At 36.8% G+C, this 7705-nt stretch overlaps 1 long non-coding RNA gene across 1 annotated transcript; it reads right to left on the bottom strand.

Annotated features, from left to right (window-relative positions):
* Positions 1 to 4106: 4106 nt before the first annotated feature.
* LOC131677182 (uncharacterized) lies at positions 4107 to 4681 on the bottom strand. Its single transcript, XR_009303296.1, has 2 exons — positions 4613 to 4681; positions 4107 to 4516 (listed from the first exon to the last, which is right to left on the bottom strand). It is a non-coding gene; the product is annotated as an uncharacterized LOC131677182 (long non-coding RNA).
* Positions 4682 to 7705: the final 3024 nt, after the last annotated feature.

Below are 7705 nucleotides of genomic sequence, written 5' to 3'. Positions count from 1 at the left end.
AACATTGCTCTTGAAGGTACCGGTACGGTACCATCGTCTCTCGGCTGAATATGCTCCTAGGATTTGCGAACGATATTGATATCATTGGAATCGACCGCCGAGCCGTGGAAGAGGCATTCGTGCCATTTAAAAGGGAGACAGCAAGAATTGGTCTCACAATCAACACCAGCAAGACGAAGTACATGATAGCTGGAAGAATACGTGGGTCCAATAGTGATGTTGGTGGCGAAGTGGTGTTAGGTGGTGACAAATTTGAAGTAGTGGAAGAATTTGTGTACCTTGGAACTCTAGTGACATGCGATAATGATGTTACCCACGAGGTGAAAAGGCGTCTTGCAGGTGCAAATAGGGCTTTTTACGGACTTCGTAGCCAGCTGAAGTTCAGTAGTTTGCAGATGAAGACAAAATTTGCGTTGTACAAGACATTGATGGTTCCGGTTGCCTTGCACGGCCATGAAACGTGGACGTTAAAGGAAGTTGATCGTAGAGCGTTCGGTGTCTTCGATCGTAAGGTGCTGCGAACAATACTCGGCGGTAAAGAAGAAAATGGCATCTGACGGCGTCGCATGAATCACGAGTTATGCCTAGTATTTAAAGGAGTGGATATTGTCAAGCTAATAAAAAACGGCAGGCTGATCATGAGGCACGAATGCCGGAAGAACGACAGCCGAAGATAATATTCAGTAGAGAACCGGGAAGAGGCCGACAACCCCGTGGCAGGCCACGTACACGATGGCTGTTTGCAGTGGAAGAGGACCTAAAAGCACTCAATGTCCAGGGTGACTGGAAGAGATTGGCCCAGGACCGGGTCCAGTGGAGGAGAATTCTTCACTCGGCGCAGATTCAACGAAGCGAATTGTTGTCCATCAAGTATCAAGTAGTACCAGGTTCATTTTTAATGACAATCGTTTTCTTTTAATATAAACTTTATACAGTGACGAACAAAACAATAAGATCACCTTATACAAAACGCAAAATTAGTCTTTTTCTAAATTTTCTCTCATTGAATATCAAAATATCACCACGCAACTGAATTAGTTTATTTTAATAATAATATGAGAATAGAACATATCAGTCGCCTTTATATTGAAAATAAAAGAAAATTGGCTGCAAAACAATAAGATCACTCTACAGAATTACTGTAAAAATGAATGAAATGAATTAATGATCTAGTCTGAAAATTCTTTCAGTAGTATCTGCTAGTAAAGCTCATATTTCTCATAATATCTTTGATCCGACAAATCGGACGAATTCCGTACCAAGAGAAACAATCACCCAATCATAATATTCTCTCTCCCATGTTTGAATGCATTGTAATATTGTTTCCCATCAAATCCAATCATTTTACACCTTTGTGTCATCGGACCAGAATATTATTTTTAATTCCAGATTTTTTTTTAAATTTCGGATCTAACCCACTTGAGTAGTTCTTTGGAAAACTACAGTTGAGTCTCCAGGTGTCTACAAGGACTTCTCTGGGGCTCCTACCAACCAGTTTATGCTCCACAGGTATCCCTTACTCTGATTCACGATGTTGTTCACATAATGGAAAAAGGCCTTCTCGCTCATGAAATCTAGCTTGCGTGTATTTATAGATGTTGATGGTGCTTTTGACACTGTGTCTTTCCAGTCTATTCTGGAAGCTACGCGCGGCCGTGCATATGTCTCGGGTTCGATAAACGCAATGCTTAGTAATCGCGTTTTTGCTCGTTACCTACTGAGACAGGCAGATATATGGATATTTTGAATATTTGCGGCTGTTCTCAGAGTGGCGTTCACCTTTGCCAAGGAACCTAATTGCCGAAGACTTGTTGAGGAAAGGATTTCCAACCTACGGATTTGCTTCCGATTATCAAACACTAATTACTGGACTTATCATCGGAATAATCTTTGGGCTAATGCAAGAAGAGCTATTTAACAATGGTGGCGACAAGTTAAATTATCAGTTTATCCAAACAAAATTTCAATGGTTCTTTTCACGATGAAACGAATAACAACCGGGATTCGTCTCTTGCAGATCGTTAATTCTGAGCTCCTGTGTTGAGATCAAGTCAAATACGATGAAGTTATATTGGATTCCAAACTGAATTGGACTGCTCACATTGGGTTCAGAGTCAAGAAAATTTGCACGGCCTCCAGGCAGTGCAGACGAACTGTTGGAAAGACCTAGGGTCTCAAATCCAAATGCATCTATTGGATTTATACGACAATTGTACGTCCAATACTGTTATACGGATGCCTTGTGTGGTGGTAAAGGGGAGAGGTAATGACGGTCCAGTTAAATCTAAACCATCTGCAAAGAATGGCGTTCATAGCGTTCACTACAACTAGGACTGCTGTCATTGAGGCGTTTCAAAATATCAATCCATTATACATACACCTTAAACAAGAAGCACTATCATGTGCACATAGACTGCAGGTTACTAGTCTTTGGTATAGTAACCAGGGCTTAAAATTATCATATACTTTCAATGAACGATGAAACCCACTGGATTCACCTTCGTCTTTTTGCTGCCTCTTTCATTACTATATACATACAAAGCCAAATAAAAAAGACAAAGTCGGCTTTTTCTTTAGATTCTATGAAAACGAGTGGCAGAAGTAGCGACTTTCGTTTTCCTATGACAATACGAAAATTCAATCTCGTTTTAATTTTAAATCAGCAATTTTGATAATCATTTTAATTTCCAATAAATGAAATTATGGCAATGTACATCATAGAACTGCAACTAGAACGCGGCAACAACGGGAAATATACACACCAATAGTGCTTCAGTCATTCAATATCATCGCCTAGCTCCTAATTCTACGAAATCGAACAATGACAAGCAAATATCGTCAATAGTGTATTTTCGTTCGCCCAGCATTAGGTTCAATATCGAAGGGACTAATGTCGCTCTCAATTTCGAAGCGAAAACGAGTGTGCGGAGGAAATAACGAAATTGAATTTGCACGTATTCTTTGTCCTGACCGTTGTCTCATTTTCGCTTTCGCAAAGTTCTGGTGCTTTAGAGAGTAGCATCACTCTCTCGCCATTTTCGCCTGATTTTGGTAAACGAAAAAAACATTTTTCGACTCTGATAGTAACTGTGTTGATCTTGCTACCAGTCATGCACGATTGTGGTCACAAATGGTTACAATGGGTGACGATATTTTTTGCTTCCAGCGACATTACACTCACATGCAGTTTGTGTTACACGACATAAAGATTGCTACTCGAGACGAGTTGTCTGACTATATAGAGAGACAACCACAAACGCAAATGGTCTGGTACACTGACGGCTCTCTGATGCAGGGACGTGCTGGTGCTGGTGTCTACTGTCCTGAAATGAGATCGAAATAGTCTCACTCACTAGATAGATACTTTACTGTATTTCAAGCAGAGATATTCGTGGGATACAATCGGCCCTCCAACAGAGTTTGTCCGGCAAAGTTATAAACTTCTGCTCCGATAATCAGGCTGCAATCAAGGCCCCTAGCTCGGACAAATCGCAGTTCAAATCGAAGAACTAAGCACACTGTATTGTCTCGGTGCTCTGGCATACTCGGTATTACTGGAAATAAATGGGCTGACGAAATGGCCACAGTAGGTGCAGCGGTTGACGTCGTTGGTTCTGACCCCGATTTGCCAGTTTCGACCAGTTGGATAAGAGAAAAAATCTGGTCCTGGGTTTCGTCCGAACACCGCAACTGATGGAGAAATCTACAAACGTGTCGCCAAACAAAGGCGTTTCTAGAACAACCGTGCTCAGTGATTTCGAAACTTTTTCTACATTTTTCTGCAACTCCTACCAGCAGAAGGCAAAGGATTATTCACATTTCCTTTCGTTCATCTCCATATGAGCCTGCCTAGTCGTAGTATTTCGCAAATTGATGAACTCTCACACTTTGTCGCAAAAATACATTTTTGCAGTTTCTTCAATGTCAAAAAATCTCAGCCAGCAAACAAAGGAATTCCATACATTTTCAAGAAAATATTTTATCAATCTACCAGAAAATAAATTAATCTTCTATTTATTTTTTTTCGCTAACAACTCAGAGTGCTTTTTCTCCAATTCCCAATCTACCTGCGATAAAGGTGAAGCGCAATGATCCCCTACACTCAATTAGGAAAATTGCAATTTTATTGATTCTTCCAATTTGTCTACATTCATAGCTCTGCACAAAGATTCAGCCCAAAACCTCCGCAGGCGAAATCACCTTGGCAATTAATTTCTCATGCCCGCTTAAAGCTTCTTTCATTGACTGTAGGTCGCCTATTCATTTCAACTGTCAGCAGATCCTTTTTGAATCAATGTTTGACGAAATGCATCCCGAAAACACGCTGCAGCTTGAACGTTTCTCCTCCTCGTTCCCGTCTTTCGTTCCCCAGTCGATCCTATTCTCGGCAATGAATAATATAGTTTCAGGCAGCAGCAAACAAAAAGGGTATTAGCATCCTAATCTTGTGTGAATGATATCGTACAGATGGATACAGGATTTTTCTTCGACTTTTTTCCGCTAGATGGTCCGAACTCTGAAAAGTAAAAGTTTTGGGAAAAACCGTCACAAGGTGAGCTTTTGAAAACTGTGACTGTTAGCCATCAATGGTAATTTTGTAAGAACTACGCACCTTCTGTACACGGTAACTTGCAGAAAGTAAAAATAAATATTAGTTCTCGCCACCCCTTCGGTGTGTATTATGCCGCGAACTGACGGATTAATCCATGAACGCTCGCTTATAGGCCACTCCATGGTGAGATGGGGAATTGTACGCAGTCGTACAGCCTGTTGTAACTTCATCCAAGCGGAACGAACTTCGCGCACGCCATCGTCGTTACAGTTAAACATCTGCACCGAATCACTCCAGTGTGAACTGCACCGAGAGGGAGGATTAAACCACCACCAAGAGAAACATTCAACGCTTGCCCATACAGTCCCGATCACGATTCCAGGATCAAACCGGCTCCCTCGTGTCCGTTTCTTTTACGAGTTAGATTTGCCCTCTCACCGGGAAAATTGATTTTATTATAGTTTTAATTTCGGTAATACTTTTATTTGACTGTAGTCATGTTTAGAGTTAGGAAGGGGATTTTTTTTCATGTTGTCACGTCGCAAAATTTGTTGAAGTTTCACCTAAAGAGATGAGCCGAGCACCACAAAAGTTTAAAAGGTTATATTTGTTTGGGTTATAAAAATTAAAATTTTTAAAAATTTACTTTGGAGTGTTTGATAGTGAAAAGTACATTAACAAAGCAGATTTTACCTTTTTCTTATTTTATGTCGTATCGTTTGGAGTGACCATCGAATAAAAGTTTCTGAAAAATAAACGACGAAAAGTTTATGCTTTATATTCCGAAACTGACCGCGACTAGCTGAAATTGATATAATTTTAGAATAAAAATTTGTGGAACATAGAATATAATAATAAAAAAAGTTAAGTCATTGTTAAAAGTTAAAAGACTAAAGAGTTAAAAGGATATAACTGATCGAATTGAGGTTATGTGTCGGTTTTCAGTCTTATAGAAACTCTAAACAATGGACTATGTGCTTTTCATCCGATGTTTCGGCACAATTTATGCAACCGAAACGTCAGATGAATATATTCTGGAGTTGCCCCAATTAAATTCTCCAAGGAGTCTATACATATCGCCACCTTGGCGCTATAAATACTTTGGTTTTGATTCAATTTAGCCCTCAAAAGTTAGAAATCAGGGATATCTCCCAAGTAACAATTTCAATTCTATACCACGATACAAGTGCAATTTAAGTTTTATAAGATGGCTATAAAAACTTAATAAAACCACAATTGTTACTAGGGTGGGGTAGTCCAGACCAGTTATTTCAAACATACTCGTAAGTTTTGTGAAATTTTTGGCTTTAGTATCTAGCTAGCGACCCAGTAGACTGTTAGGTACTGACGAGGAGAATCCGAAACACGAAAAATTGACTTAACTTTAAGGTAGTAGCATAAGTCAACCCCCGAAATCAATGTAAATGGTGAACATTTACAATAATTTCGGGAGTTAACTTTTGAGGAATTCCACGAAGATCCGTCCGAAAATAATTAAAATCTTGATCGACCATCTTGGATTCCTATGAAACTTTTCACATTTCATCGGCCTAAAAGACTAAACATTTTCCACAATCAGTAAAATTATTTTGACTCAAGAGCAATTTTTTAAAAGGGCGTAAACATTTCTATGTGCATTAATTTTCATTTTTTTGTTCGATTACTGTATTTTATACAGCAAAACTTTCTGAGGACGAGTTTGAGAGAATGAATATTTATGTGCGAAAAAATATACACTGAAAAAAAAATGTGTTAAAAATTTAAATTGTGAAAAAAACTTATTTTTTTCTAATTTTTTATATTTTGTCAGTAAAAACCTCAAGAGAAAAGAAACATTTTGAATGTGATTGTATGATGGAGAACTTATCGGTAAAAAGTTTTTCTAACAATAACTTTATACATGTTTTTAAATTTCATACCAATTGACATACAAAACTGTAATTTTATTACAGAATATAATTTTAACTCTCATTTTAAATCAAAATGTATTTAACAAGAATCTTCCAAAATGCGATAGTTTTTGAGATATTTGGAATTTTGTTCCAACAAAAACAGTTAATTCGTGTGATTATGCGCTTTCTAAAAGTTATTCGCGTAACCCAATTATACAATGTCAAAAATCTAATGTTTATCGTTTTAAAGACGCAAAAGAAACTTTTTCAGTGTATGTGGATCAATAAAAATGTTTTCCTAACAACAACTTTTGACATATATTTATAATTCATACTATTTGCAGTAAAAATACAATTTTCTTTTTGAATATGATTCGAAACACTATTTTAAATCAAAATGCTAACAAAAAATTTTCTGAAATGTAGTAGTTCTCGAGATATTTCAAATTTTGTTTTAACAACATAATTCTTTTGTTTTATTACGACCTTTTCAGAAGTTATTCGAGTTTCTCCATCAACAATAATAAGTTTTTCAAAAGGCCCATAACATTTCCTGTAACTTTCTCTTTGACATCAGGGTGATATTGTAAACCATTTAAAAGCAATACGAAAACAATCAAAATACTATTCAACCATAGGGTCTTATGATTAAACTAAATAGTTCGATCGTATTTTGGTTGTTTTCGTATAGCTTTCAAATGGTTTACAATATCACGTTGATGTCAAAAAGGAAGTTACAGAAAATTTTATGGGCCTCTTGAAAAACTTATTATTGTTGATGGAGAAACGCGAATAACTTCTGAAAAGGTTGTAAGAAAACAAAAGAACTGTGTTGTTAAAACGAAATTTGAAATATCTCGAGAACTACTACATTTCAGAAAATTTTTGTTATAAGCATTTTTACTTTAAAATAGCGTTTAAAATCATATTCAAAAAGAAAATTGTAAATATGTCAAAAGTTGTTGTTAGGAAAACTTTTTTATTGAAAGCTTTTCCATGATCCAAATACACTGAAAACGTTTTTTTACGTCTTTAAAACGATAAACATCAGATTATTGACATTTTATGATGGGGTAACGCGAATAACTTTTAAAAAGGCCATAATCACACGAACTAACTATTTTTGTTGGAACAAAATTCCAAATATCTCGAAAACTATTGCATTTTGGAAAATTTTTGTTAAATACATTTTGATTTAAAATATGACTAAAAATTATATTCTGTAATAAAATTACAGTTTTGTATGTCAATTAGTATGAAA

This window comes from Topomyia yanbarensis, chromosome 1, assembly GCF_030247195.1.
Source record: "Topomyia yanbarensis strain Yona2022 chromosome 1, ASM3024719v1, whole genome shotgun sequence".
NCBI lineage: Eukaryota > Metazoa > Arthropoda > Insecta > Diptera > Culicidae > Topomyia > Topomyia yanbarensis.
This window is presented reverse-complemented; position numbering and strand designations above follow the sequence as displayed.